Consider the following 27,194-nt stretch of genomic DNA (forward strand, 5'->3'; position numbering starts at 1 on the left):
CAAACCTGTTTCGGTTTTCTAATACTGGGCATTGACTCTTTTTTTTTTTTTTTTTTTTTTTGCTAGATTATTAGACAATTAGTGAAAAGTTCCAAAACTACTAAACAGGCCCAAACCTGTTTCGGTTTTCTAAGACTGGGCATTGACTCTTTTTTTTTTTTTTTTTTTTATTTATGCAAAACTCTTAGATAATTACTGAAAAATTCCAAAAGTACTGGGCTGCAAAGAGAGGGCTATTTAAAGATCAGCCACTATAACCGCCAGTGCATTATATAAGTAGAGAAGGAAACCTAAAAGCTTACAGCACCTGGTATTCCCAGGCGGTCTCCCATCCAAGTACTAACCAGGCCCAAACCTGCTTAGCTTCCGAGATCAGACGAGATCGGGCATAGCCAGGCTGGTATGGCCGTAAGCGAAGGAGGCTGCAAAGAGAGGGCTATTTAAAGATCAGCCACTATAATCGGTATTTCCAAGCAGTCTCCCATCCAAGTACTAACTGGGCCCAAACCTGCTTAGATTCTGAGATTGGGCATTGACTCTTTATTTATTTAATTTTTTTTTTTGCAAATTTATTACATAATTATTGAAAATTTCCAAAAGTACTAACCAGGCCCAAACCTGTTTCGGTTTTCTAAGACTGGGCATTGACTCTTTTTTTTTTTTTGCTAGATTATTAGACAATTAATGAAAAGTTCCAAAACTACTAAACAGGCCCAAACCTGTTTCGGTTTTCTAAGACTGGGCATTGACTCTTTTTTTTTTTTTTTTTTTTTGCTAGATTATTAGACAATTAGTGAAAAGTTCCAAAACTACAAAACAGGCCCAAACCTGTTTCGGTTTTCTAAGACTGGGCATTGACTCTTTTTTTTTTTTTTTTTTTTTATTTATGCAAAACTCTTAGATAATTACTGAAAAATTCCAAAAGTACTGGGCTGCAAAGAGAGGGCTATTTAAAGATCAGCCACTATAACCGCCAGTGCATTATATAAGTAGAGAAGGAAACCTAAAAGCTTACAGCACCTGGTATTCCCAGGCGGTCTCCCATCCAAGTACTAACCAGGCCCAAACCTGCTTAGCTTCCGAGATCAGACTAGATCGGGCATAGCCAGGCTGGTATGGCCGTAAGCGAAGGAGGCTGCAAAGAGAGGGCTATTTAAAGATCAGCCACTATAACTGCCAGTGCATTATATAAGTAGAGAAGGAAACCTAAAAGCTTACAGCACCTGGTATTCCCAGGCGGTCTCCCATCCAAGTACTAACCAGGCCCAAACCTGCTTAGCTTCCGAGATCAGACGAGATCGGGCATAGCCATGCTGGTATGGCCGTAAGCGAACGAGGCCGTAAGCGAACGAGGCTGCAAAGAGAGGGCTATTTAAAGATCAGCCACTATAATCGGTATTTCCAGGCAGTCTCCCATCCAAGTACTAACTGGGCCCAAACCTGCTTAGATTCTGAGATTGGGCATTGACTCTTTATTTATTTAAAAATTTTTTTGCAAATTTATTACATAATTACTGAAAATTTCCAAAAGTACTAACCTGGCCCAAACCTGTTTCGGTTTTCTAAGACTGGGCATTGACTCTTTTTTTTTTTTTTTTTTTTTTTGCAAGATTATTAGACAATTAGTGAAAATTTTCAAAAGTACTAACCAGGCCCAAACCTGTTTCGGTTTTCTAAGACTGGGCATTGACTCTTTTTTTTTTTTTTTTTTATTTATGCAAAACTCTTAGATAATTACTGAAATATTCCAAAAGTACTAGGCTGCAAAGAGAGGGCTATTTAAAGATCAGCCACTATAATCGGTATTTCCAAGCAGTCTCCCATCCAAGTACTAACTGGGCCCAAACCTGCTTAGATTCTGAGATTGGGCATTGACTCTTTATTTATTTAATTTTTTTTTTTGCAAATTTATTACATAATTACTGAAAATTTCCAAAAGTACTAACCAGGCCCAAACCTGTTTCGGTTTTCTAAGACTGGGCATTGACTCTTTTTTTTTTTTTTTTTTTTTGCTAGATTATTAGACAATTAATGAAAAGTTCCAAAACTACTAAACAGGCCCAAACCTGTTTCGGTTTTCTAATACTGGGCATTGACTCTTTTTTTTTTTTTTTTTTTTTTTGCTAGATTATTAGACAATTAGTGAAAAGTTCCAAAACTACTAAACAGGCCCAAACCTGTTTCGGTTTTCTAAGACTGGGCATTGACTCTTTTTTTTTTTTTTTTTTTTATTTATGCAAAACTCTTAGATAATTACTGAAAAATTCCAAAAGTACTGGGCTGCAAAGAGAGGGCTATTTAAAGATCAGCCACTATAACCGCCAGTGCATTATATAAGTAGAGAAGGAAACCTAAAAGCTTACAGCACCTGGTATTCCCAGGCGGTCTCCCATCCAAGTACTAACCAGGCCCAAACCTGCTTAGCTTCCGAGATCAGACGAGATCGGGCATAGCCAGGCTGGTATGGCCGTAAGCGAAGGAGGCTGCAAAGAGAGGGCTATTTAAAGATCAGCCACTATAATCGGTATTTCCAAGCAGTCTCCCATCCAAGTACTAACTGGGCCCAAACCTGCTTAGATTCTGAGATTGGGCATTGACTCTTTATTTATTTAATTTTTTTTTTTGCAAATTTATTACATAATTACTGAAAATTTCCAAAAGTACTAACCAGGCCCAAACCTGTTTCGGTTTTCTAAGACTGGGCATTGACTCTTTTTTTTTTTTTTTTTTTTTGCTAGATTATTAGACAATTAATGAAAAGTTCCAAAACTACTAAACAGGCCCAAACCTGTTTCGGTTTTCTAATACTGGGCATTGACTCTTTTTTTTTTTTTTTTTTTTTTTGCTAGATTATTAGACAATTAGTGAAAAGTTCCAAAACTACTAAACAGGCCCAAACCTGTTTCGGTTTTCTAAGACTGGGCATTGACTCTTTTTTTTTTTTTTTTTTTTATTTATGCAAAACTCTTAGATAATTACTGAAAAATTCCAAAAGTACTGGGCTGCAAAGAGAGGGCTATTTAAAGATCAGCCACTATAACCGCCAGTGCATTATATAAGTAGAGAAGGAAACCTAAAAGCTTACAGCACCTGGTATTCCCAGGCGGTCTCCCATCCAAGTACTAACCAGGCCCAAACCTGCTTAGCTTCCGAGATCAGACGAGATCGGGCATAGCCAGGCTGGTATGGCCGTAAGCGAAGGAGGCTGCAAAGAGAGGGCTATTTAAAGATCAGCCACTATAATCGGTATTTCCAAGCAGTCTCCCATCCAAGTACTAACTGGGCCCAAACCTGCTTAGATTCTGAGATTGGGCATTGACTCTTTATTTATTTAATTTTTTTTTTTGCAAATTTATTACATAATTATTGAAAATTTCCAAAAGTACTAACCAGGCCCAAACCTGTTTCGGTTTTCTAAGACTGGGCATTGACTCTTTTTTTTTTTTTGCTAGATTATTAGACAATTAATGAAAAGTTCCAAAACTACTAAACAGGCCCAAACCTGTTTCGGTTTTCTAAGACTGGGCATTGACTCTTTTTTTTTTTTTTTTTTTTTGCTAGATTATTAGACAATTAGTGAAAAGTTCCAAAACTACAAAACAGGCCCAAACCTGTTTCGGTTTTCTAAGACTGGGCATTGACTCTTTTTTTTTTTTTTTTTTTTTATTTATGCAAAACTCTTAGATAATTACTGAAAAATTCCAAAAGTACTGGGCTGCAAAGAGAGGGCTATTTAAAGATCAGCCACTATAACCGCCAGTGCATTATATAAGTAGAGAAGGAAACCTAAAAGCTTACAGCACCTGGTATTCCCAGGCGGTCTCCCATCCAAGTACTAACCAGGCCCAAACCTGCTTAGCTTCCGAGATCAGACTAGATCGGGCATAGCCAGGCTGGTATGGCCGTAAGCGAAGGAGGCTGCAAAGAGAGGGCTATTTAAAGATCAGCCACTATAACTGCCAGTGCATTATATAAGTAGAGAAGGAAACCTAAAAGCTTACAGCACCTGGTATTCCCAGGCGGTCTCCCATCCAAGTACTAACCAGGCCCAAACCTGCTTAGCTTCCGAGATCAGACGAGATCGGGCATAGCCATGCTGGTATGGCCGTAAGCGAACGAGGCCGTAAGCGAACGAGGCTGCAAAGAGAGGGCTATTTAAAGATCAGCCACTATAATCGGTATTTCCAGGCAGTCTCCCATCCAAGTACTAACTGGGCCCAAACCTGCTTAGATTCTGAGATTGGGCATTGACTCTTTATTTATTTAAAAATTTTTTTGCAAATTTATTACATAATTACTGAAAATTTCCAAAAGTACTAACCTGGCCCAAACCTGTTTCGGTTTTCTAAGACTGGGCATTGACTCTTTTTTTTTTTTTTTTTTTTTTTGCAAGATTATTAGACAATTAGTGAAAATTTTCAAAAGTACTAACCAGGCCCAAACCTGTTTCGGTTTTCTAAGACTGGGCATTGACTCTTTTTTTTTTTTTTTTTTATTTATGCAAAACTCTTAGATAATTACTGAAATATTCCAAAAGTACTAGGCTGCAAAGAGAGGGCTATTTAAAGATCAGCCACTATAATCGGTATTTCCAAGCAGTCTCCCATCCAAGTACTAACTGGGCCCAAACCTGCTTAGATTCTGAGATTGGGCATTGACTCTTTATTTATTTAATTTTTTTTTTTTGCAAATTTATTACATAATTACTGAAAATTTCCAAAAGTACTAACCAGGCCCAAACCTGTTTCGGTTTTCTAAGACTGGGCATTGACCCTTTTTTTTTTTTTTTTTTTTGCTAGATTATTAGACAATTAATGAAAAGTTCCAAAACTACTAAACAGGCCCAAACCTGTTTCGGTTTTCTAAGACTGGGCATTGACTCTTTTTTTTTTTTTTTTTTTTGCTAGATTATTAGACAATTAGTGAAAAGTTCCAAAACTACTAAACAGGCCCAAACCTGTTTCGGTTTTCTAAGACTGGGCATTGACTCTTTTTTTTTTTTTTTTTTTTTTATTTATGCAAAACTCTTAGATAATTACTGAAAAATTCCAAAAGTACTGGGCTGCAAAGAGAGGGCTATTTAAAGATCAGCCACTATAACCGCCAGTGCATTATATAAGTAGAGAAGGAAACCTAAAAGCTTACAGCACCTGGTATTCCCAGGCGGTCTCCCATCCAAGTACTAACCAGGCCCAAACCTGCTTAGCTTCCGAGATCAGACGAGATCGGGCATAGCCAGGCTGGTATGGCCGTAAGCGAAGGAGGCTGCAAAGAGAGGGCTATTTAAAGATCAGCCACTATAACTGCCAGTGCATTATATAAGTAGAGAAGGAAACCTAAAAGCTTACAGCACCTGGTATTCCCAGGCGGTCTCCCATCCAAGTACTAACCAGGCCCAAACCTGCTTAGCTTCCGAGATCAGACGAGATCGGGCATAGCCATGCTGGTATGGCCGTAAGCGAACGAGGCTGCAAAGAGAGGGCTATTTAAAGATCAGCCACTATAATCGGTATTTCCAGGCAGTCTCCCATCCAAGTACTAACTGGGCCCAAACCTGCTTAGATTCTGAGATTGGGCATTGACTCTTTATTTATTTAAAAAATTTTTTGCAAATTTATTACATAATTACTGAAAATTTCCAAAAGTACTAACCTGGCCCAAACCTGTTTCGGTTTTCTAAGACTGGGCATTGACTCTTTTTTTTTTTTTTTGCAAGATTATTAGACAATTAGTGAAAATTTTCAAAAGTACTAACCAGGCCCAAACCTGTTTCGGTTTTCTAAGACTGGGCATTGACTCTTTTTTTTTTTTTTTTTTATTTATGCAAAACTCTTAGATAATTACTGAAATATTCCAAAAGTACTAGGCTGCAAAGAGAGGGCTATTTAAAGATCAGCCACTATAATCGGTATTTCCAAGCAGTCTCCCATCCAAGTACTAACTGGGCCCAAACCTGCTTAGATTCTGAGATTGGGCATTGACTCTTTATTTATTTAATTTTTTTTTTTGCAAATTTATTACATAATTACTGAAAATTTCCAAAAGTACTAACCAGGCCCAAACCTGTTTCGGTTTTCTAAGACTGGGCATTGACTCTTTTTTTTTTTTTTTTTTTTTTGCTAGATTATTAGACAATTAATGAAAAGTTCCAAAACTACTAAACAGGCCCAAACCTGTTTCGGTTTTCTAAGACTGGGCATTGACTCTTTTTTTTTTTTTTTTTTTTTGCTAGATTATTAGACAATTAGTGAAAAGTTCCAAAACTACTAAACAGGCCCAAACCTGTTTCGGTTTTCTAAGACTGGGCATTGACTCTTTTTTTTTTTTTTTTTTTTTGCTAGATTATTAGACAATTAGTGAAAAGTTCCAAAACTACTAAACAGGCCCAAACCTGTTTCGGTTTTCTAAGACTGGGCATTGACTCTTTTTTTTTTTTTTTTTTTTGCTAGATTATTAGACAATTAGTGAAAAGTTCCAAAACTACTAAACAGGCTAAATCAGCCACTATAATCGGTATTTCCAAGCAGTCTCCCATCCAAGTACTAACTGGGCCCAAACCTGCTTAGATTCTGAGATTGGGCATTGACTCTTTATTTATTTAATTTTTTTTTTTTGCAAATTTATTACATAATTACTGAAAATTTCCAAAAGTACTAACCAGGCCCAAACCTGTTTCGGTTTTCTAAGACTGGGCATTGACCCTTTTTTTTTTTTTTTTTTTTGCTAGATTATTAGACAATTAATGAAAAGTTCCAAAACTACTAAACAGGCCCAAACCTGTTTCGGTTTTCTAAGACTGGGCATTGACTCTTTTTTTTTTTTTTTTTTTTGCTAGATTATTAGACAATTAGTGAAAAGTTCCAAAACTACTAAACAGGCCCAAACCTGTTTCGGTTTTCTAAGACTGGGCATTGACTCTTTTTTTTTTTTTTTTTTTTTTATTTATGCAAAACTCTTAGATAATTACTGAAAAATTCCAAAAGTACTGGGCTGCAAAGAGAGGGCTATTTAAAGATCAGCCACTATAACCGCCAGTGCATTATATAAGTAGAGAAGGAAACCTAAAAGCTTACAGCACCTGGTATTCCCAGGCGGTCTCCCATCCAAGTACTAACCAGGCCCAAACCTGCTTAGCTTCCGAGATCAGACGAGATCGGGCATAGCCAGGCTGGTATGGCCGTAAGCGAAGGAGGCTGCAAAGAGAGGGCTATTTAAAGATCAGCCACTATAACTGCCAGTGCATTATATAAGTAGAGAAGGAAACCTAAAAGCTTACAGCACCTGGTATTCCCAGGCGGTCTCCCATCCAAGTACTAACCAGGCCCAAACCTGCTTAGCTTCCGAGATCAGACGAGATCGGGCATAGCCATGCTGGTATGGCCGTAAGCGAACGAGGCTGCAAAGAGAGGGCTATTTAAAGATCAGCCACTATAATCGGTATTTCCAGGCAGTCTCCCATCCAAGTACTAACTGGGCCCAAACCTGCTTAGATTCTGAGATTGGGCATTGACTCTTTATTTATTTAAAAATTTTTTTGCAAATTTATTACATAATTACTGAAAATTTCCAAAAGTACTAACCTGGCCCAAACCTGTTTCGGTTTTCTAAGACTGGGCATTGACTCTTTTTTTTTTTTTTTGCAAGATTATTAGACAATTAGTGAAAATTTTCAAAAGTACTAACCAGGCCCAAACCTGTTTCGGTTTTCTAAGACTGGGCATTGACTCTTTTTTTTTTTTTTTTTTATTTATGCAAAACTCTTAGATAATTACTGAAATATTCCAAAAGTACTAGGCTGCAAAGAGAGGGCTATTTAAAGATCAGCCACTATAATCGGTATTTCCAAGCAGTCTCCCATCCAAGTACTAACTGGGCCCAAACCTGCTTAGATTCTGAGATTGGGCATTGACTCTTTATTTATTTAATTTTTTTTTTTGCAAATTTATTACATAATTACTGAAAATTTCCAAAAGTACTAACCAGGCCCAAACCTGTTTCGGTTTTCTAAGACTGGGCATTGACTCTTTTTTTTTTTTTTTTTTTTTTGCTAGATTATTAGACAATTAATGAAAAGTTCCAAAACTACTAAACAGGCCCAAACCTGTTTCGGTTTTCTAAGACTGGGCATTGACTCTTTTTTTTTTTTTTTTTTTTTGCTAGATTATTAGACAATTAGTGAAAAGTTCCAAAACTACTAAACAGGCCCAAACCTGTTTCGGTTTTCTAAGACTGGGCATTGACTCTTTTTTTTTTTTTTTTTTTTTGCTAGATTATTAGACAATTAGTGAAAAGTTCCAAAACTACTAAACAGGCCCAAACCTGTTTCGGTTTTCTAAGACTGGGCATTGACTCTTTTTTTTTTTTTTTTTTTTGCTAGATTATTAGACAATTAGTGAAAAGTTCCAAAACTACTAAACAGGCTAAATCAGCCACTATAATCGGTATTTCCAAGCAGTCTCCCATCCAAGTACTAACTGGGCCCAAACCTGCTTAGATTCTGAGATTGGGCATTGACTCTTTATTTATTTAATTTTTTTTTTTTGCAAATTTATTACATAATTACTGAAAATTTCCAAAAGTACTAACCAGGCCCAAACCTGTTTCGGTTTTCTAAGACTGGGCATTGACCCTTTTTTTTTTTTTTTTTTTTGCTAGATTATTAGACAATTAATGAAAAGTTCCAAAACTACTAAACAGGCCCAAACCTGTTTCGGTTTTCTAAGACTGGGCATTGACTCTTTTTTTTTTTTTTTTTTTTGCTAGATTATTAGACAATTAGTGAAAAGTTCCAAAACTACTAAACAGGCCCAAACCTGTTTCGGTTTTCTAAGACTGGGCATTGACTCTTTTTTTTTTTTTTTTTTTTTTATTTATGCAAAACTCTTAGATAATTACTGAAAAATTCCAAAAGTACTGGGCTGCAAAGAGAGGGCTATTTAAAGATCAGCCACTATAACCGCCAGTGCATTATATAAGTAGAGAAGGAAACCTAAAAGCTTACAGCACCTGGTATTCCCAGGCGGTCTCCCATCCAAGTACTAACCAGGCCCAAACCTGCTTAGCTTCCGAGATCAGACGAGATCGGGCATAGCCAGGCTGGTATGGCCGTAAGCGAAGGAGGCTGCAAAGAGAGGGCTATTTAAAGATCAGCCACTATAACTGCCAGTGCATTATATAAGTAGAGAAGGAAACCTAAAAGCTTACAGCACCTGGTATTCCCAGGCGGTCTCCCATCCAAGTACTAACCAGGCCCAAACCTGCTTAGCTTCCGAGATCAGACGAGATCGGGCATAGCCATGCTGGTATGGCCGTAAGCGAACGAGGCTGCAAAGAGAGGGCTATTTAAAGATCAGCCACTATAATCGGTATTTCCAGGCAGTCTCCCATCCAAGTACTAACTGGGCCCAAACCTGCTTAGATTCTGAGATTGGGCATTGACTCTTTATTTATTTAAAAAATTTTTTGCAAATTTATTACATAATTACTGAAAATTTCCAAAAGTACTAACCTGGCCCAAACCTGTTTCGGTTTTCTAAGACTGGGCATTGACTCTTTTTTTTTTTTTTTGCAAGATTATTAGACAATTAGTGAAAATTTTCAAAAGTACTAACCAGGCCCAAACCTGTTTCGGTTTTCTAAGACTGGGCATTGACTCTTTTTTTTTTTTTTTTTTATTTATGCAAAACTCTTAGATAATTACTGAAATATTCCAAAAGTACTAGGCTGCAAAGAGAGGGCTATTTAAAGATCAGCCACTATAATCGGTATTTCCAAGCAGTCTCCCATCCAAGTACTAACTGGGCCCAAACCTGCTTAGATTCTGAGATTGGGCATTGACTCTTTATTTATTTAATTTTTTTTTTTGCAAATTTATTACATAATTACTGAAAATTTCCAAAAGTACTAACCAGGCCCAAACCTGTTTCGGTTTTCTAAGACTGGGCATTGACTCTTTTTTTTTTTTTTTTTTTTTTGCTAGATTATTAGACAATTAATGAAAAGTTCCAAAACTACTAAACAGGCCCAAACCTGTTTCGGTTTTCTAAGACTGGGCATTGACTCTTTTTTTTTTTTTTTTTTTTTGCTAGATTATTAGACAATTAGTGAAAAGTTCCAAAACTACTAAACAGGCCCAAACCTGTTTCGGTTTTCTAAGACTGGGCATTGACTCTTTTTTTTTTTTTTTTTTTTTATTTATGCAAAACTCTTAGATAATTACTGAAAAATTCCAAAAGTACTGGGCTGCAAAGAGAGGGTTATTTAAAGATCAGCCACTATAACCGCCAGTGCATTATATAAGTAGAGAAGGAAACCTAAAAGCTTACAGCACCTGGTATTCACAGGCGGTCTCCCATCCAAGTACTAACCAGGCCCAAACCTGCTTAGCTTCCGAGATCAGACGAGATCGGGCATAGCCAGGCTGGTATGGCCGTAAGCGAAGGAGGCTGCAAAGAGAGGGCTATTTAAAGATCAGCCACTATAACTGCCAGTGCATTATATAAGTAGAGAAGGAAACCTAAAAGCTTACAGCACCTGGTATTCCCAGGCGGTCTCCCATCCAAGTACTAACCAGGCCCAAACCTGCTTAGCTTCCGAGATCAGACGAGATCGGGCATAGCCATGCTGGTATGGCCGTAAGCGAACGAGGCTGCAAAGAGAGGGCTATTTAAAGATCAGCCACTATAATCGGTATTTCCAGGCAGTCTCCCATCCAAGTACTAACTGGGCCCAAACCTGCTTAGATTCTGAGATTGGGCATTGACTCTTTATTTATTTAAAAACATTTTTGCAAATTTATTACATAATTAGTGAAAATTTTCAAAAGTACTAACCTGGCCCAAACCTGTTTCGGTTTTCTAAGACTGGGCATTGACTCTTTTTTTTTTTTTTTTTTATTTATGCAAAACTCTTAGATAATTACTGAAATATTCCAAAAGTACTAGGCTGCAAAGAGAGGGCTATTTAAAGATCAGCCACTATAACCGCCAGTGCATTATATAAGTAGAGAAGGAAACCTAAAAGCTTACAGCACCTGGTATTCCCAGGCGGTCTCCCATCCAAGTACTAACCAGGCCCAAACCTGCTTAGCTTCCGAGATCAGACGAGATCGGGCATAGCCAGGCTGGTATGGCCGTAAGCGAAGGAGGCTGCAAAGAGAGGGCTATTTAAAGATCAGCCACTATAATCGGTATTTCCAAGCAGTCTCCCATCCAAGTACTAACTGGGCCCAAACCTGCTTAGATTCTGAGATTGGGCATTGACTCTTTATTTATTTAATTTTTTTTTTTGCAAATTTATTACATAATTACTGAAAATTTCCAAAAGTACTAACCAGGCCCAAACCTGTTTCGGTTTTCTAAGACTGGGCATTGACTCTTTTTTTTTTTTTTTTTTTTTTGCTAGATTATTAGACAATTAGTGAAAAGTTCCAAAACTACTAAACAGGCCCAAACCTGTTTCGGTTTTCTAAGACTGGGCATTGACTCTTTTTTTTTTTTTTTTTTTTTATTTATGCAAAACTCTTAGATAATTACTGAAAAATTCCAAAAGTACTGGGCTGCAAAGAGAGGGCTATTTAAAGATCAGCCACTATAACCGCCAGTGCATTATATAAGTAGAGAAGGAAACCTAAAAGCTTACAGCACCTGGTATTCCCAGGCGGTCTCCCATCCAAGTACTAACCAGGCACAAACCTGCTTAGCTTCCGAGATCAGACGAGATCGGGCATAGCCAGGCTGGTATGGCCGTAAGCGAAGGAGGCTGCAAAGAGAGGGCTATTTAAAGATCAGCCACTATAATCGGTATTTCCAAGCAGTCTCCCATCCAAGTACTAACTGGGCCCAAACCTGCTTAGATTCTGAGATTGGGCATTGACTCTTTATTTATTTAATTTTTTTTTTTGCAAATTTATTACATAATTACTGAAAATTTCCAAAAGTACTAACCAGGCCCAAACCTGTTTCGGTTTTCTAAGACTGGGCATTGACTCTTTTTTTTTTTTTTTTTTTTTGCTAGATTATTAGACAATTAGTGAAAATTTTCAAAAGTACTAACCAGGCCCAAACCTGTTTCGGTTTTCTAAGACTGGGCATTGACTCTTTTTTTTTTTTTTTTTTATTTATGCAAAACTCTTAGATAATTACTGAAATATTCCAAAAGTACTAGGCTGCAAAGAGAGGGCTATTTAAAGATCAGCCACTATAATCTGTATTTCCAAGCAGTCTCCCATCCAAGTACTAACTGGGCCCAAACCTGCTTAGATTCTGAGATTGGGCATTGACTCTTTATTTATTTAATTTTTTTTTTTGCAAATTTATTACATAATTACTGAAAATTTCCAAAAGTACTAACCAGGCCCAAACCTGTTTCGGTTTTCTAAGACTGGGCATTGACTCTTTTTTTTTTTTTTTTTTTTTGCTAGATTATTAGACAATTAATGAAAAGTTCCAAAACTACTAAACAGGCCCAAACCTGTTTCGGTTTTCTAATACTGGGCATTGACTCTTTTTTTTTTTTTTTTTTTTTTTGCTAGATTATTAGACAATTAGTGAAAAGTTCCAAAACTACTAAACAGGCCCAAACCTGTTTCGGTTTTCTAAGACTGGGCATTGACTCTTTTTTTTTTTTTTTTTTTTATGCAAAACTCTTAGATAATTACTGAAAAATTCCAAAAGTACTGGGCTGCAAAGAGAGGGCTATTTAAAGATCAGCCACTATAACCGCCAGTGCATTATATAAGTAGAGAAGGAAACCTAAAAGCTTACAGCACCTGGTATTCCCAGGCGGTCTCCCATCCAAGTACTAACCAGGCCCAAACCTGCTTAGCTTCCGAGATCAGACGAGATCGGGCATAGCCAGGCTGGTATGGCCGTAAGCGAAGGAGGCTGCAAAGAGAGGGCTATTTAAAGATCAGCCACTATAATCGGTATTTCCAAGCAGTCTCCCATCCAAGTACTAACTGGGCCCAAACCTGCTTAGATTCTGAGATTGGGCATTGACTCTTTATTTATTTAATTTTTTTTTTTGCAAATTTATTACATAATTATTGAAAATTTCCAAAAGTACTAACCAGGCCCAAACCTGTTTCGGTTTTCTAAGACTGGGCATTGACTCTTTTTTTTTTTTTGCTAGATTATTAGACAATTAATGAAAAGTTCCAAAACTACTAAACAGGCCCAAACCTGTTTCGGTTTTCTAAGACTGGGCATTGACTCTTTTTTTTTTTTTTTTTTTTTGCTAGATTATTAGACAATTAGTGAAAAGTTCCAAAACTACAAAACAGGCCCAAACCTGTTTCGGTTTTCTAAGACTGGGCATTGACTCTTTTTTTTTTTTTTTTTTTTTATTTATGCAAAACTCTTAGATAATTACTGAAAAATTCCAAAAGTACTGGGCTGCAAAGAGAGGGCTATTTAAAGATCAGCCACTATAACCGCCAGTGCATTATATAAGTAGAGAAGGAAACCTAAAAGCTTACAGCACCTGGTATTCCCAGGCGGTCTCCCATCCAAGTACTAACCAGGCCCAAACCTGCTTAGCTTCCGAGATCAGACTAGATCGGGCATAGCCAGGCTGGTATGGCCGTAAGCGAAGGAGGCTGCAAAGAGAGGGCTATTTAAAGATCAGCCACTATAACTGCCAGTGCATTATATAAGTAGAGAAGGAAACCTAAAAGCTTACAGCACCTGGTATTCCCAGGCGGTCTCCCATCCAAGTACTAACCAGGCCCAAACCTGCTTAGCTTCCGAGATCAGACGAGATCGGGCATAGCCATGCTGGTATGGCCGTAAGCGAACGAGGCTGCAAAGAGAGGGCTATTTAAAGATCAGCCACTATAATCGGTATTTCCAGGCAGTCTCCCATCCAAGTACTAACTGGGCCCAAACCTGCTTAGATTCTGAGATTGGGCATTGACTCTTTATTTATTTAAAAAATTTTTTGCAAATTTATTACATAATTACTGAAAATTTCCAAAAGTACTAACCTGGCCCAAACCTGTTTCGGTTTTCTAAGACTGGGCATTGACTCTTTTTTTTTTTTTTTTTTTTTTGCAAGATTATTAGACAATTAGTGAAAATTTTCAAAAGTACTAACCAGGCCCAAACCTGTTTCGGTTTTCTAAGACTGGGCATTGACTCTTTTTTTTTTTTTTTTTTATTTATGCAAAACTCTTAGATAATTACTGAAATATTCCAAAAGTACTAGGCTGCAAAGAGAGGGCTATTTAAAGATCAGCCACTATAATCGGTATTTCCAAGCAGTCTCCCATCCAAGTACTAACTGGGCCCAAACCTGCTTAGATTCTGAGATTGGGCATTGACTCTTTATTTATTTAATTTTTTTTTTTTGCAAATTTATTACATAATTACTGAAAATTTCCAAAAGTACTAACCAGGCCCAAACCTGTTTCGGTTTTCTAAGACTGGGCATTGACCCTTTTTTTTTTTTTTTTTTTTGCTAGATTATTAGACAATTAATGAAAAGTTCCAAAACTACTAAACAGGCCCAAACCTGTTTCGGTTTTCTAAGACTGGGCATTGACTCTTTTTTTTTTTTTTTTTTTTGCTAGATTATTAGACAATTAGTGAAAAGTTCCAAAACTACTAAACAGGCCCAAACCTGTTTCGGTTTTCTAAGACTGGGCATTGACTCTTTTTTTTTTTTTTTTTTTTTTATTTATGCAAAACTCTTAGATAATTACTGAAAAATTCCAAAAGTACTGGGCTGCAAAGAGAGGGCTATTTAAAGATCAGCCACTATAACCGCCAGTGCATTATATAAGTAGAGAAGGAAACCTAAAAGCTTACAGCACCTGGTATTCCCAGGCGGTCTCCCATCCAAGTACTAACCAGGCCCAAACCTGCTTAGCTTCCGAGATCAGACGAGATCGGGCATAGCCAGGCTGGTATGGCCATAAGCGAAGGAGGCTGCAAAGAGAGGGCTATTTAAAGATCAGCCACTATAACTGCCAGTGCATTATATAAGTAGAGAAGGAAACCTAAAAGCTTACAGCACCTGGTATTCCCAGGCGGTCTCCCATCCAAGTACTAACCAGGCCCAAACCTGCTTAGCTTCCGAGATCAGACGAGATCGGGCATAGCCATGCTGGTATGGCCGTAAGCGAACGAGGCTGCAAAGAGAGGGCTATTTAAAGATCAGCCACTATAATCGGTATTTCCAGGCAGTCTCCCATCCAAGTACTAACTGGGCCCAAACCTGCTTAGATTCTGAGATTGGGCATTGACTCTTTATTTATTTAAAAATTTTTTTGCAAATTTATTACATAATTACTGAAAATTTCCAAAAGTACTAACCTGGCCCAAACCTGTTTCGGTTTTCTAAGACTGGGCATTGACTCTTTTTTTTTTTTTTTTTATTTATGCAAAACTCTTAGATAATTACTGAAATATTCCAAAAGTACTAGGCTGCAAAGAGAGGGCTATTTAAAGATCAGCCACTATAACCGCCAGTGCATTATATAAGTAGAGAAGGAAACCTAAAAGCTTACAGCACCTGGTATTCCCAGGCGGTCTCCCATCCAAGTACTAACCAGGCCCAAACCTGCTTAGCTTCCGAGATCAGACGAGATCGGGCATAGCCAGGCTGGTATGGCCGTAAGCGAAGGAGGCTGCAAAGAGAGGGCTATTTAAAGATCAGCCACTATAATCGGTATTTCCAAGCAGTCTCCCATCCAAGTACTAACTGGGCCCAAACCTGCTTAGATTCTGAGATTGGGCATTGACTCTTTATTTATTTAATTTTTTTTTTTGCAAATTTATTACATAATTACTGAAAATTTCCAAAAGTACTAACCAGGCCCAAACCTGTTTCGGTTTTCTAAGACTGGGCATTGACTCTTTTTTTTTTTTTTTTTTTTTTGCTAGATTATTAGACAATTAGTGAAAAGTTCCAAAACTACTAAACAGGCCCAAACCTGTTTCGGTTTTCTAAGACTGGGCATTGACTCTTTTTTTTTTTTTTTTTTTTTATTTATGCAAAACTCTTAGATAATTACTGAAAAATTCCAAAAGTACTGGGCTGCAAAGAGAGGGCTATTTAAAGATCAGCCACTATAACCGCCAGTGCATTATATAAGTAGAGAAGGAAACCTAAAAGCTTACAGCACCTGGTATTCCCAGGCGGTCTCCCATCCAAGTACTAACCAGGCACAAACCTGCTTAGCTTCCGAGATCAGACGAGATCGGGCATAGCCAGGCTGGTATGGCCGTAAGCGAAGGAGGCTGCAAAGAGAGGGCTATTTAAAGATCAGCCACTATAATCGGTATTTCCAAGCAGTCTCCCATCCAAGTACTAACTGGGCCCAAACCTGCTTAGATTCTGAGATTGGGCATTGACTCTTTATTTATTTAATTTTTTTTTTTGCAAATTTATTACATAATTACTGAAAATTTCCAAAAGTACTAACCAGGCCCAAACCTGTTTCGGTTTTCTAAGACTGGGCATTGACTCTTTTTTTTTTTTTTTTTTTTTGCTAGATTATTAGACAATTAGTGAAAATTTTCAAAAGTACTAACCAGGCCCAAACCTGTTTCGGTTTTCTAAGACTGGGCATTGACTCTTTTTTTTTTTTTTTTTTATTTATGCAAAACTCTTAGATAATTACTGAAATATTCCAAAAGTACTAGGCTGCAAAGAGAGGGCTATTTAAAGATCAGCCACTATAATCGGTATTTCCAAGCAGTCTCCCATCCAAGTACTAACTGGGCCCAAACCTGCTTAGATTCTGAGATTGGGCATTGACTCTTTATTTATTTAATTTTTTTTTTTGCAAATTTATTACATAATTACTGAAAATTTCCAAAAGTACTAACCAGGCCCAAACCTGTTTCGGTTTTCTAAGACTGGGCATTGACTCTTTTTTTTTTTTTTTTTTTTTGCTAGATTATTAGACAATTAATGAAAAGTTCCAAAACTACTAAACAGGCCCAAACCTGTTTCGGTTTTCTAATACTGGGCATTGACTCTTTTTTTTTTTTTTTTTTTTTTTGCTAGATTATTAGACAATTAGTGAAAAGTTCCAAAACTACTAAACAGGCCCAAACCTGTTTCGGTTTTCTAAGACTGGGCATTGACTCTTTTTTTTTTTTTTTTTTTTATTTATGCAAAACTCTTAGATAATTACTGAAAAATTCCAAAAGTACTGGGCTGCAAAGAGAGGGCTATTTAAAGATCAGCCACTATAACCGCCAGTGCATTATATAAGTAGAGAAGGAAACCTAAAAGCTTACAGCACCTGGTATTCCCAGGCGGTCTCCCATCCAAGTACTAACCAGGCCCAAACCTGCTTAGCTTCCGAGATCAGACTAGATCGGGCATAGCCAGGCTGGTATGGCCGTAAGCGAAGGAGGCTGCAAAGAGAGGGCTATTTAAAGATCAGCCACTATAACTGCCAGTGCATTATATAAGTAGAGAAGGAAACCTAAAAGCTTACAGCACCTGGTATTCCCAGGCGGTCTCCCATCCAAGTACTAACCAGGCCCAAACCTGCTTAGCTTCCGAGATCAGACGAGATCGGGCATAGCCATGCTGGTATGGCCGTAAGCGAACGAGGCTGCAAAGAGAGGGCTATTTAAAGATCAGCCACTATAATCGGTATTTCCAGGCAGTCTCCCATCCAAGTACTAACTGGGCCCAAACCTGCTTAGATTCTGAGATTGGGCATTGACTCTTTATTTATTTAAAAATTTTTTTGCAAATTTATTACATAATTACTGAAAATTTCCAAAAGTACTAACCTGGCCCAAACCTGTTTCGGTTTTCTAAGACTGGGCATTGACTCTTTTTTTTTTTTTTTTTTTTTTTGCAAGATTATTAGACAATTAGTGAAAATTTTCAAAAGTACTAACCAGGCCCAAACCTGTTTCGGTTTTCTAAGACTGGGCATTGACTCTTTTTTTTTTTTTTTTTTATTTATGCAAAACTCTTAGATAATTACTGAAATATTCCAAAAGTACTAGGCTGCAAAGAGAGGGCTATTTAAAGATCAGCCACTATAATCGGTATTTCCAAGCAGTCTCCCATCCAAGTACTAACTGGGCCCAAACCTGCTTAGATTCTGAGATTGGGCATTGACTCTTTATTTATTTAATTTTTTTTTTTTGCAAATTTATTACATAATTACTGAAAATTTCCAAAAGTACTAACCAGGCCCAAACCTGTTTCGGTTTTCTAAGACTGGGCATTGACCCTTTTTTTTTTTTTTTTTTTTGCTAGATTATTAGACAATTAATGAAAAGTTCCAAAACTACTAAACAGGCCCAAACCTGTTTCGGTTTTCTAAGACTGGGCATTGACTCTTTTTTTTTTTTTTTTTTTTGCTAGATTATTAGACAATTAGTGAAAAGTTCCAAAACTACTAAACAGGCCCAAACCTGTTTCGGTTTTCTAAGACTGGGCATTGACTCTTTTTTTTTTTTTTTTTTTTTATTTATGCAAAACTCTTAGATAATTACTGAAAAATTCCAAAAGTACTGGGCTGCAAAGAGAGGGCTATTTAAAGATCAGCCACTATAACCGCCAGTGCATTATATAAGTAGAGAAGGAAACCTAAAAGCTTACAGCACCTGGTATTCCCAGGCGGTCTCCCATCCAAGTACTAACCAGGCCCAAACCTGCTTAGCTTCCGAGATCAGACGAGATCGGGCATAGCCAGGCTGGTATGGCCGTAAGCGAAGGAGGCTGCAAAGAGAGGGCTATTTAAAGATCAGCCACTATAATCGGTATTTCCAAGCAGTCTCCCATCCAAGTACTAACTGGGCCCAAACCTGCTTAGATTCTGAGATTGGGCATTGACTCTTTATTTATTTAATTTTTTTTTTTTGCAAATTTATTACATAATTACTGAAAATTTCCAAAAGTACTAACCAGGCCCAAACTTGTTTCGGTTTTCTAAGACTGGGCATTGACTCTTTTTTTTTTTTTTTTTTTTTTTTTTTTTTTTTGCTGGATTATTAGACAATTAATGAAAAGTTCCAAAACTACTAAACAGGCCCAAACCTGTTTCGGTTTTCTAATACTGGGCATTGACTCTTTTTTTTTTTTTGCTAGATTATTAGACAATTAGTGAAAAGTTCCAAAACTACTAAACAGGCCCAAACCTGTTTCGGTTTTCTAAGACTGGGCATTGACTCTTTTTTTTTTTTTTTTTTTTTTATTTATGCAAAACTCTTAGATAATTACTGAAAAATTCCAAAAGTACTGGGCTGCAAAGAGAGGGCTATTTAAAGATCAGCCACTATAACCGCCAGTGCATTATATAAGTAGAGAAGGAAACCTAAAAGCTTACAGCACCTGGTATTCCCAGGCGGTCTCCCATCCAAGTACTAACCAGGCCCAAACCTGCTTAGCTTCCGAGATCAGACGAGATCGGGCATAGCCAGGCTGGTATGGCCGTAAGCGAAGGAGGCTGCAAAGAGAGGGCTATTTAAAGATCAGCCACTATAACTGCCAGTGCATTATATAAGTAGAGAAGGAAACCTAAAAGCTTACAGCACCTGGTATTCCCAGGCGGTCTCCCATCCAAGTACTAACCAGGCCCAAACCTGCTTAGCTTCCGAGATCAGACGAGATCGGGCATAGCCATGCTGGTATGGCCGTAAGCGAACGAGGCTGCAAAGAGAGGGCTATTTAAAGATCAGCCACTATAATCGGTATTTCCAGGCAGTCTCCCATCCAAGTACTAACTGGGCCCAAACCTGCTTAGATTCTGAGATTGGGCATTGACTCTTTATTTATTTAAAAAATTTTTTGCAAATTTATTACATAATTACTGAAAATTTCCAAAAGTACTAACCTGGCCCAAACCTGTTTCGGTTTTCTAAGACTGGGCATTGACTCTTTTTTTTTTTTTTTGCAAGATTATTAGACAATTAGTGAAAATTTTCAAAAGTACTAACCAGGCCCAAACCTGTTTCGGTTTTCTAAGACTGGGCATTGACTCTTTTTTTTTTTTTTTTTTATTTATGCAAAACTCTTAGATAATTACTGAAATATTCCAAAAGTACTAGGCTGCAAAGAGAGGGCTATTTAAAGATCAGCCACTATAATCGGTATTTCCAAGCAGTCTCCCATCCAAGTACTAACTGGGCCCAAACCTGCTTAGATTCTGAGATTGGGCATTGACTCTTTATTTATTTAATTTTTTTTTTTGCAAATTTATTACATAATTACTGAAAATTTCCAAAAGTACTAACCAGGCCCAAACCTGTTTCGGTTTTCTAAGACTGGGCATTGACTCTTTTTTTTTTTTTTTTTTTTTTGCTAGATTATTAGACAATTAATGAAAAGTTCCAAAACTACTAAACAGGCCCAAACCTGTTTCGGTTTTCTAAGACTGGGCATTGACTCTTTTTTTTTTTTTTTTTTTTTGCTAGATTATTAGACAATTAGTGAAAAGTTCCAAAACTACTAAACAGGCCCAAACCTGTTTCGGTTTTCTAAGACTGGGCATTGACTCTTTTTTTTTTTTTTTTTTTTTATTTATGCAAAACTCTTAGATAATTACTGAAAAATTCCAAAAGTACTGGGCTGCAAAGAGAGGGTTATTTAAAGATCAGCCACTATAACCGCCAGTGCATTATATAAGTAGAGAAGGAAACCTAAAAGCTTACAGCACCTGGTATTCACAGGCGGTCTCCCATCCAAGTACTAACCAGGCCCAAACCTGCTTAGCTTCCGAGATCAGACGAGATCGGGCATAGCCAGGCTGGTATGGCCGTAAGCGAAGGAGGCTGCAAAGAGAGGGCTATTTAAAGATCAGCCACTATAACTGCCAGTGCATTATATAAGTAGAGAAGGAAACCTAAAAGCTTACAGCACCTGGTATTCCCAGGCGGTCTCCCATCCAAGTACTAACCAGGCCCAAACCTGCTTAGCTTCCGAGATCAGACGAGATCGGGCATAGCCATGCTGGTATGGCCGTAAGCGAACGAGGCTGCAAAGAGAGGGCTATTTAAAGATCAGCCACTATAATCGGTATTTCCAGGCAGTCTCCCATCCAAGTACTAACTGGGCCCAAACCTGCTTAGATTCTGAGATTGGGCATTGACTCTTTATTTATTTAAAAACATTTTTGCAAATTTATTACATAATTAGTGAAAATTTTCAAAAGTACTAACCTGGCCCAAACCTGTTTCGGTTTTCTAAGACTGGGCATTGACTCTTTTTTTTTTTTTTTTTTATTTATGCAAAACTCTTAGATAATTACTGAAATATTCCAAAAGTACTAGGCTGCAAAGAGAGGGCTATTTAAAGATCAGCCACTATAACCGCCAGTGCATTATATAAGTAGAGAAGGAAACCTAAAAGCTTACAGCACCTGGTATTCCCAGGCGGTCTCCCATCCAAGTACTAACCAGGCCCAAACCTGCTTAGCTTCCGAGATCAGACGAGATCGGGCATAGCCAGGCTGGTATGGCCGTAAGCGAAGGAGGCTGCAAAGAGAGGGCTATTTAAAGATCAGCCACTATAATCGGTATTTCCAAGCAGTCTCCCATCCAAGTACTAACTGGGCCCAAACCTGCTTAGATTCTGAGATTGGGCATTGACTCTTTATTTATTTAATTTTTTTTTTTGCAAATTTATTACATAATTACTGAAAATTTCCAAAAGTACTAACCAGGCCCAAACCTGTTTCGGTTTTCTAAGACTGGGCATTGACTCTTTTTTTTTTTTTTTTTTTTTTGCTAGATTATTAGACAATTAGTGAAAAGTTCCAAAACTACTAAACAGGCCCAAACCTGTTTCGGTTTTCTAAGACTGGGCATTGACTCTTTTTTTTTTTTTTTTTTTTTATTTATGCAAAACTCTTAGATAATTACTGAAAAATTCCAAAAGTACTGGGCTGCAAAGAGAGGGCTATTTAAAGATCAGCCACTATAACCGCCAGTGCATTATATAAGTAGAGAAGGAAACCTAAAAGCTTACAGCACCTGGTATTCCCAGGCGGTCTCCCATCCAAGTACTAACCAGGCACAAACCTGCTTAGCTTCCGAGATCAGACGAGATCGGGCATAGCCAGGCTGGTATGGCCGTAAGCGAAGGAGGCTGCAAAGAGAGGGCTATTTAAAGATCAGCCACTATAATCGGTATTTCCAAGCAGTCTCCCATCCAAGTACTAACTGGGCCCAAACCTGCTTAGATTCTGAGATTGGGCATTGACTCTTTATTTATTTAATTTTTTTTTTTGCAAATTTATTACATAATTACTGAAAATTTCCAAAAGTACTAACCAGGCCCAAACCTGTTTCGGTTTTCTAAGACTGGGCATTGACTCTTTTTTTTTTTTTTTTTTTTTGCTAGATTATTAGACAATTAGTGAAAATTTTCAAAAGTACTAACCAGGCCCAAACCTGTTTCGGTTTTCTAAGACTGGGCATTGACTCTTTTTTTTTTTTTTTTTTATTTATGCAAAACTCTTAGATAATTACTGAAATATTCCAAAAGTACTAGGCTGCAAAGAGAGGGCTATTTAAAGATCAGCCACTATAATCTGTATTTCCAAGCAGTCTCCCATCCAAGTACTAACTGGGCCCAAACCTGCTTAGATTCTGAGATTGGGCATTGACTCTTTATTTATTTAATTTTTTTTTTTGCAAATTTATTACATAATTACTGAAAATTTCCAAAAGTACTAACCAGGCCCAAACCTGTTTCGGTTTTCTAAGACTGGGCATTGACTCTTTTTTTTTTTTTTTTTTTTTGCTAGATTATTAGACAATTAATGAAAAGTTCCAAAACTACTAAACAGGCCCAAACCTGTTTCGGTTTTCTAATACTGGGCATTGACTCTTTTTTTTTTTTTTTTTTTTTTTGCTAGATTATTAGACAATTAGTGAAAAGTTCCAAAACTACTAAACAGGCCCAAACCTGTTTCGGTTTTCTAAGACTGGGCATTGACTCTTTTTTTTTTTTTTTTTTTTATGCAAAACTCTTAGATAATTACTGAAAAATTCCAAAAGTACTGGGCTGCAAAGAGAGGGCTATTTAAAGATCAGCCACTATAACCGCCAGTGCATTATATAAGTAGAGAAGGAAACCTAAAAGCTTACAGCACCTGGTATTCCCAGGCGGTCTCCCATCCAAGTACTAACCAGGCCCAAACCTGCTTAGCTTCCGAGATCAGACGAGATCGGGCATAGCCAGGCTGGTATGGCCGTAAGCGAAGGAGGCTGCAAAGAGAGGGCTATTTAAAGATCAGCCACTATAATCGGTATTTCCAAGCAGTCTCCCATCCAAGTACTAACTGGGCCCAAACCTGCTTAGATTCTGAGATTGGGCATTGACTCTTTATTTATTTAATTTTTTTTTTTGCAAATTTATTACATAATTATTGAAAATTTCCAAAAGTACTAACCAGGCCCAAACCTGTTTCGGTTTTCTAAGACTGGGCATTGACTCTTTTTTTTTTTTTGCTAGATTATTAGACAATTAATGAAAAGTTCCAAAACTACTAAACAGGCCCAAACCTGTTTCGGTTTTCTAAGACTGGGCATTGACTCTTTTTTTTTTTTTTTTTTTTTGCTAGATTATTAGACAATTAGTGAAAAGTTCCAAAACTACAAAACAGGCCCAAACCTGTTTCGGTTTTCTAAGACTGGGCATTGACTCTTTTTTTTTTTTTTTTTTTTTATTTATGCAAAACTCTTAGATAATTACTGAAAAATTCCAAAAGTACTGGGCTGCAAAGAGAGGGCTATTTAAAGATCAGCCACTATAACCGCCAGTGCATTATATAAGTAGAGAAGGAAACCTAAAAGCTTACAGCACCTGGTATTCCCAGGCGGTCTCCCATCCAAGTACTAACCAGGCCCAAACCTGCTTAGCTTCCGAGATCAGACTAGATCGGGCATAGCCAGGCTGGTATGGCCGTAAGCGAAGGAGGCTGCAAAGAGAGGGCTATTTAAAGATCAGCCACTATAACTGCCAGTGCATTATATAAGTAGAGAAGGAAACCTAAAAGCTTACAGCACCTGGTATTCCCAGGCGGTCTCCCATCCAAGTACTAACCAGGCCCAAACCTGCTTAGCTTCCGAGATCAGACGAGATCGGGCATAGCCATGCTGGTATGGCCGTAAGCGAACGAGGCTGCAAAGAGAGGGCTATTTAAAGATCAGCCACTATAATCGGTATTTCCAGGCAGTCTCCCATCCAAGTACTAACTGGGCCCAAACCTGCTTAGATTCTGAGATTGGGCATTGACTCTTTATTTATTTAAAAAATTTTTTGCAAATTTATTACATAATTACTGAAAATTTCCAAAAGTACTAACCTGGCCCAAACCTGTTTCGGTTTTCTAAGACTGGGCATTGACTCTTTTTTTTTTTTTTTTTTTTTTGCAAGATTATTAGACAATTAGTGAAAATTTTCAAAAGTACTAACCAGGCCCAAACCTGTTTCGGTTTTCTAAGACTGGGCATTGACTCTTTTTTTTTTTTTTTTTTATTTATGCAAAACTCTTAGATAATTACTGAAATATTCCAAAAGTACTAGGCTGCAAAGAGAGGGCTATTTAAAGATCAGCCACTATAATCGGTATTTCCAAGCAGTCTCCCATCCAAGTACTAACTGGGCCCAAACCTGCTTAGATTCTGAGATTGGGCATTGACTCTTTATTTATTTAATTTTTTTTTTTTGCAAATTTATTACATAATTACTGAAAATTTCCAAAAGTACTAACCAGGCCCAAACCTGTTTCGGTTTTCTAAGACTGGGCATTGACCCTTTTTTTTTTTTTTTTTTTTGCTAGATTATTAGACAATTAATGAAAAGTTCCAAAACTACTAAACAGGCCCAAACCTGTTTCGGTTTTCTAAGACTGGGCATTGACTCTTTTTTTTTTTTTTTTTTTTGCTAGATTATTAGACAATTAGTGAAAAGTTCCAAAACTACTAAACAGGCCCAAACCTGTTTCGGTTTTCTAAGACTGGGCATTGACTCTTTTTTTTTTTTTTTTTTTTTTATTTATGCAAAACTCTTAGATAATTACTGAAAAATTCCAAAAGTACTGGGCTGCAAAGAGAGGGCTATTTAAAGATCAGCCACTATAACCGCCAGTGCATTATATAAGTAGAGAAGGAAACCTAAAAGCTTACAGCACCTGGTATTCCCAGGCGGTCTCCCATCCAAGTACTAACCAGGCCCAAACCTGCTTAGCTTCCGAGATCAGACGAGATCGGGCATAGCCAGGCTGGTATGGCCATAAGCGAAGGAGGCTGCAAAGAGAGGGCTATTTAAAGATCAGCCACTATAACTGCCAGTGCATTATATAAGTAGAGAAGGAAACCTAAAAGCTTACAGCACCTGGTATTCCCAGGCGGTCTCCCATCCAAGTACTAACCAGGCCCAAACCTGCTTAGCTTCCGAGATCAGACGAGATCGGGCATAGCCATGCTGGTATGGCCGTAAGCGAACGAGGCTGCAAAGAGAGGGCTATTTAAAGATCAGCCACTATAATCGGTATTTCCAGGCAGTCTCCCATCCAAGTACTAACTGGGCCCAAACCTGCTTAGATTCTGAGATTGGGCATTGACTCTTTATTTATTTAAAAATTTTTTTGCAAATTTATTACATAATTACTGAAAATTTCCAAAAGTACTAACCTGGCCCAAACCTGTTTCGGTTTTCTAAGACTGGGCATTGACTCTTTTTTTTTTTTTTTTTTATTTATGCAAAACTCTTAGATAATTACTGAAATATTCCAAAAGTACTAGGCTGCAAAGAGAGGGCTATTTAAAGATCAGCCACTATAACCGCCAGTGCATTATATAAGTAGAGAAGGAAACCTAAAAGCTTACAGCACCTGGTATTCCCAGGCGGTCTCCCATCCAAGTACTAACCAGGCCCAAACCTGCTTAGCTTCCGAGATCAGACGAGATCGGGCATAGCCAGGCTGGTATGGCCGTAAGCGAAGGAGGCTGCAAAGAGAGGGCTATTTAAAGATCAGCCACTATAATCGGTATTTCCAAGCAGTCTCCCATCCAAGTACTAACTGGGCCCAAACCTGCTTAGATTCTGAGATTGGGCATTGACTCTTTATTTATTTAATTTTTTTTTTTGCAAATTTATTACATAATTACTGAAAATTTCCAAAAGTACTAACCAGGCCCAAACCTGTTTCGGTTTTCTAAGACTGGGCATTGACTCTTTTTTTTTTTTTTTTTTTTTTGCTAGATTATTAGACAATTAGTGAAAAGTTCCAAAACTACTAAACAGGCCCAAACCTGTTTCGGTTTTCTAAGACTGGGCATTGACTCTTTTTTTTTTTTTTTTTTTTTTATTTATGCAAAACTCTTAGATAATTACTGAAAAATTCCAAAAGTACTGGGCTGCAAAGAGAGGGCTATTTAAAGATCAGCCACTATAACCGCCAGTGCATTATATAAGTAGAGAAGGAAACCTAAAAGCTTACAGCACCTGGTATTCCCAGGCGGTCTCCCATCCAAGTACTAACCAGGCACAAACCTGCTTAGCTTCCGAGATCAGACGAGATCGGGCATAGCCAGGCTGGTATGGCCGTAAGCGAAGGAGGCTGCAAAGAGAGGGCTATTTAAAGATCAGCCACTATAATCGGTATTTCCAAGCAGTCTCCCATCCAAGTACTAACTGGGCCCAAACCTGCTTAGATTCTGAGATTGGGCATTGACTCTTTATTTATTTAATTTTTTTTTTTGCAAATTTATTACATAATTACTGAAAATTTCCAAAAGTACTAACCAGGCCCAAACCTGTTTCGGTTTTCTAAGACTGGGCATTGACTCTTTTTTTTTTTTTTTTTTTTTGCTAGATTATTAGACAATTAGTGAAAATTTTCAAAAGTACTAACCAGGCCCAAACCTGTTTCGGTTTTCTAAGACTGGGCATTGACTCTTTTTTTTTTTTTTTTTTATTTATGCAAAACTCTTAGATAATTACTGAAATATTCCAAAAGTACTAGGCTGCAAAGAGAGGGCTATTTAAAGATCAGCCACTATAATCGGTATTTCCAAGCAGTCTCCCATCCAAGTACTAACTGGGCCCAAACCTGCTTAGATTCTGAGATTGGGCATTGACTCTTTATTTATTTAATTTTTTTTTTTGCAAATTTATTACATAATTACTGAAAATTTCCAAAAGTACTAACCAGGCCCAAACCTGTTTCGGTTTTCTAAGACTGGGCATTGACTCTTTTTTTTTTT

General features: G+C 37.6%; 40 non-coding genes across 40 annotated transcripts; all 40 read right to left on the bottom strand.

The window, feature by feature from the left end:
* Positions 1 to 295: 295 nt before the first annotated feature.
* Positions 296 to 414, bottom strand: LOC132136421 (5S ribosomal RNA). Its single transcript, XR_009431287.1, has one exon. It is a non-coding gene; the product is annotated as a 5S ribosomal RNA (ribosomal RNA).
* Positions 415 to 1,008: 594 nt separating this feature from the next.
* Positions 1,009 to 1,127, bottom strand: LOC132135893 (5S ribosomal RNA). Its single transcript, XR_009430810.1, has one exon. It is a non-coding gene; the product is annotated as a 5S ribosomal RNA (ribosomal RNA).
* Positions 1,128 to 1,211: 84 nt separating this feature from the next.
* Positions 1,212 to 1,330, bottom strand: LOC132135647 (5S ribosomal RNA). Its single transcript, XR_009430579.1, has one exon. It is a non-coding gene; the product is annotated as a 5S ribosomal RNA (ribosomal RNA).
* A 1,026-nt stretch (positions 1,331 to 2,356) lies between these two features.
* Positions 2,357 to 2,475, bottom strand: LOC132136423 (5S ribosomal RNA). Its single transcript, XR_009431288.1, has one exon. It is a non-coding gene; the product is annotated as a 5S ribosomal RNA (ribosomal RNA).
* Positions 2,476 to 3,078: 603 nt separating this feature from the next.
* Positions 3,079 to 3,197, bottom strand: LOC132136424 (5S ribosomal RNA). Its single transcript, XR_009431289.1, has one exon. It is a non-coding gene; the product is annotated as a 5S ribosomal RNA (ribosomal RNA).
* A 594-nt stretch (positions 3,198 to 3,791) lies between these two features.
* On the bottom strand, positions 3,792 to 3,910 carry LOC132135894 (5S ribosomal RNA). Its single transcript, XR_009430811.1, has one exon. It is a non-coding gene; the product is annotated as a 5S ribosomal RNA (ribosomal RNA).
* Positions 3,911 to 3,994: 84 nt separating this feature from the next.
* Positions 3,995 to 4,113, bottom strand: LOC132135648 (5S ribosomal RNA). The gene has a single exon (XR_009430580.1). It is a non-coding gene; the product is annotated as a 5S ribosomal RNA (ribosomal RNA).
* Positions 4,114 to 5,138: 1,025 nt separating this feature from the next.
* On the bottom strand, positions 5,139 to 5,257 carry LOC132136425 (5S ribosomal RNA). Its single transcript, XR_009431290.1, has one exon. It is a non-coding gene; the product is annotated as a 5S ribosomal RNA (ribosomal RNA).
* An 84-nt stretch (positions 5,258 to 5,341) lies between these two features.
* Positions 5,342 to 5,460, bottom strand: LOC132135649 (5S ribosomal RNA). The gene has a single exon (XR_009430581.1). It is a non-coding gene; the product is annotated as a 5S ribosomal RNA (ribosomal RNA).
* A 1,606-nt stretch (positions 5,461 to 7,066) lies between these two features.
* Positions 7,067 to 7,185, bottom strand: LOC132136426 (5S ribosomal RNA). The gene has a single exon (XR_009431291.1). It is a non-coding gene; the product is annotated as a 5S ribosomal RNA (ribosomal RNA).
* An 84-nt stretch (positions 7,186 to 7,269) lies between these two features.
* On the bottom strand, positions 7,270 to 7,388 carry LOC132135650 (5S ribosomal RNA). The gene has a single exon (XR_009430582.1). It is a non-coding gene; the product is annotated as a 5S ribosomal RNA (ribosomal RNA).
* A 1,606-nt stretch (positions 7,389 to 8,994) lies between these two features.
* Positions 8,995 to 9,113, bottom strand: LOC132136427 (5S ribosomal RNA). Its single transcript, XR_009431292.1, has one exon. It is a non-coding gene; the product is annotated as a 5S ribosomal RNA (ribosomal RNA).
* Positions 9,114 to 9,197: 84 nt separating this feature from the next.
* LOC132135652 (5S ribosomal RNA) lies at positions 9,198 to 9,316 on the bottom strand. Its single transcript, XR_009430584.1, has one exon. It is a non-coding gene; the product is annotated as a 5S ribosomal RNA (ribosomal RNA).
* A 1,002-nt stretch (positions 9,317 to 10,318) lies between these two features.
* LOC132135315 (5S ribosomal RNA) lies at positions 10,319 to 10,437 on the bottom strand. Its single transcript, XR_009430265.1, has one exon. It is a non-coding gene; the product is annotated as a 5S ribosomal RNA (ribosomal RNA).
* An 84-nt stretch (positions 10,438 to 10,521) lies between these two features.
* LOC132135653 (5S ribosomal RNA) lies at positions 10,522 to 10,640 on the bottom strand. The gene has a single exon (XR_009430585.1). It is a non-coding gene; the product is annotated as a 5S ribosomal RNA (ribosomal RNA).
* A 380-nt stretch (positions 10,641 to 11,020) lies between these two features.
* Positions 11,021 to 11,139, bottom strand: LOC132136428 (5S ribosomal RNA). Its single transcript, XR_009431293.1, has one exon. It is a non-coding gene; the product is annotated as a 5S ribosomal RNA (ribosomal RNA).
* Positions 11,140 to 11,633: 494 nt separating this feature from the next.
* On the bottom strand, positions 11,634 to 11,752 carry LOC132135942 (5S ribosomal RNA). Its single transcript, XR_009430855.1, has one exon. It is a non-coding gene; the product is annotated as a 5S ribosomal RNA (ribosomal RNA).
* Positions 11,753 to 12,757: 1,005 nt separating this feature from the next.
* On the bottom strand, positions 12,758 to 12,876 carry LOC132136429 (5S ribosomal RNA). Its single transcript, XR_009431294.1, has one exon. It is a non-coding gene; the product is annotated as a 5S ribosomal RNA (ribosomal RNA).
* A 594-nt stretch (positions 12,877 to 13,470) lies between these two features.
* LOC132135895 (5S ribosomal RNA) lies at positions 13,471 to 13,589 on the bottom strand. Its single transcript, XR_009430812.1, has one exon. It is a non-coding gene; the product is annotated as a 5S ribosomal RNA (ribosomal RNA).
* An 84-nt stretch (positions 13,590 to 13,673) lies between these two features.
* On the bottom strand, positions 13,674 to 13,792 carry LOC132135654 (5S ribosomal RNA). Its single transcript, XR_009430586.1, has one exon. It is a non-coding gene; the product is annotated as a 5S ribosomal RNA (ribosomal RNA).
* A 1,008-nt stretch (positions 13,793 to 14,800) lies between these two features.
* LOC132135278 (5S ribosomal RNA) lies at positions 14,801 to 14,919 on the bottom strand. Its single transcript, XR_009430229.1, has one exon. It is a non-coding gene; the product is annotated as a 5S ribosomal RNA (ribosomal RNA).
* Positions 14,920 to 15,003: 84 nt separating this feature from the next.
* Positions 15,004 to 15,122, bottom strand: LOC132135655 (5S ribosomal RNA). Its single transcript, XR_009430587.1, has one exon. It is a non-coding gene; the product is annotated as a 5S ribosomal RNA (ribosomal RNA).
* A 379-nt stretch (positions 15,123 to 15,501) lies between these two features.
* LOC132136430 (5S ribosomal RNA) lies at positions 15,502 to 15,620 on the bottom strand. Its single transcript, XR_009431295.1, has one exon. It is a non-coding gene; the product is annotated as a 5S ribosomal RNA (ribosomal RNA).
* A 494-nt stretch (positions 15,621 to 16,114) lies between these two features.
* Positions 16,115 to 16,233, bottom strand: LOC132135943 (5S ribosomal RNA). The gene has a single exon (XR_009430856.1). It is a non-coding gene; the product is annotated as a 5S ribosomal RNA (ribosomal RNA).
* Positions 16,234 to 17,242: 1,009 nt separating this feature from the next.
* LOC132135896 (5S ribosomal RNA) lies at positions 17,243 to 17,361 on the bottom strand. Its single transcript, XR_009430813.1, has one exon. It is a non-coding gene; the product is annotated as a 5S ribosomal RNA (ribosomal RNA).
* Positions 17,362 to 17,445: 84 nt separating this feature from the next.
* On the bottom strand, positions 17,446 to 17,564 carry LOC132135656 (5S ribosomal RNA). Its single transcript, XR_009430588.1, has one exon. It is a non-coding gene; the product is annotated as a 5S ribosomal RNA (ribosomal RNA).
* Positions 17,565 to 18,572: 1,008 nt separating this feature from the next.
* LOC132136431 (5S ribosomal RNA) lies at positions 18,573 to 18,691 on the bottom strand. Its single transcript, XR_009431296.1, has one exon. It is a non-coding gene; the product is annotated as a 5S ribosomal RNA (ribosomal RNA).
* Positions 18,692 to 19,299: 608 nt separating this feature from the next.
* LOC132136433 (5S ribosomal RNA) lies at positions 19,300 to 19,418 on the bottom strand. The gene has a single exon (XR_009431298.1). It is a non-coding gene; the product is annotated as a 5S ribosomal RNA (ribosomal RNA).
* Positions 19,419 to 19,502: 84 nt separating this feature from the next.
* LOC132135657 (5S ribosomal RNA) lies at positions 19,503 to 19,621 on the bottom strand. The gene has a single exon (XR_009430589.1). It is a non-coding gene; the product is annotated as a 5S ribosomal RNA (ribosomal RNA).
* Positions 19,622 to 20,623: 1,002 nt separating this feature from the next.
* LOC132135316 (5S ribosomal RNA) lies at positions 20,624 to 20,742 on the bottom strand. Its single transcript, XR_009430266.1, has one exon. It is a non-coding gene; the product is annotated as a 5S ribosomal RNA (ribosomal RNA).
* Positions 20,743 to 20,826: 84 nt separating this feature from the next.
* LOC132135658 (5S ribosomal RNA) lies at positions 20,827 to 20,945 on the bottom strand. Its single transcript, XR_009430590.1, has one exon. It is a non-coding gene; the product is annotated as a 5S ribosomal RNA (ribosomal RNA).
* Positions 20,946 to 21,325: 380 nt separating this feature from the next.
* Positions 21,326 to 21,444, bottom strand: LOC132136434 (5S ribosomal RNA). The gene has a single exon (XR_009431299.1). It is a non-coding gene; the product is annotated as a 5S ribosomal RNA (ribosomal RNA).
* A 494-nt stretch (positions 21,445 to 21,938) lies between these two features.
* LOC132135944 (5S ribosomal RNA) lies at positions 21,939 to 22,057 on the bottom strand. Its single transcript, XR_009430857.1, has one exon. It is a non-coding gene; the product is annotated as a 5S ribosomal RNA (ribosomal RNA).
* A 1,005-nt stretch (positions 22,058 to 23,062) lies between these two features.
* On the bottom strand, positions 23,063 to 23,181 carry LOC132136435 (5S ribosomal RNA). Its single transcript, XR_009431300.1, has one exon. It is a non-coding gene; the product is annotated as a 5S ribosomal RNA (ribosomal RNA).
* Positions 23,182 to 23,775: 594 nt separating this feature from the next.
* On the bottom strand, positions 23,776 to 23,894 carry LOC132135897 (5S ribosomal RNA). The gene has a single exon (XR_009430814.1). It is a non-coding gene; the product is annotated as a 5S ribosomal RNA (ribosomal RNA).
* An 84-nt stretch (positions 23,895 to 23,978) lies between these two features.
* LOC132135660 (5S ribosomal RNA) lies at positions 23,979 to 24,097 on the bottom strand. The gene has a single exon (XR_009430591.1). It is a non-coding gene; the product is annotated as a 5S ribosomal RNA (ribosomal RNA).
* Positions 24,098 to 25,105: 1,008 nt separating this feature from the next.
* Positions 25,106 to 25,224, bottom strand: LOC132135279 (5S ribosomal RNA). The gene has a single exon (XR_009430230.1). It is a non-coding gene; the product is annotated as a 5S ribosomal RNA (ribosomal RNA).
* Positions 25,225 to 25,308: 84 nt separating this feature from the next.
* LOC132135661 (5S ribosomal RNA) lies at positions 25,309 to 25,427 on the bottom strand. Its single transcript, XR_009430592.1, has one exon. It is a non-coding gene; the product is annotated as a 5S ribosomal RNA (ribosomal RNA).
* Positions 25,428 to 25,807: 380 nt separating this feature from the next.
* LOC132136436 (5S ribosomal RNA) lies at positions 25,808 to 25,926 on the bottom strand. The gene has a single exon (XR_009431301.1). It is a non-coding gene; the product is annotated as a 5S ribosomal RNA (ribosomal RNA).
* Positions 25,927 to 26,421: 495 nt separating this feature from the next.
* LOC132135945 (5S ribosomal RNA) lies at positions 26,422 to 26,540 on the bottom strand. Its single transcript, XR_009430858.1, has one exon. It is a non-coding gene; the product is annotated as a 5S ribosomal RNA (ribosomal RNA).
* Positions 26,541 to 27,194: the final 654 nt, after the last annotated feature.

The sequence above is a fragment of the Carassius carassius genome, unplaced genomic scaffold, assembly GCF_963082965.1.
Source record: "Carassius carassius unplaced genomic scaffold, fCarCar2.1 SCAFFOLD_60, whole genome shotgun sequence".
In the NCBI taxonomy this organism is placed as follows: Eukaryota; Metazoa; Chordata; class Actinopteri; order Cypriniformes; family Cyprinidae; genus Carassius; species Carassius carassius.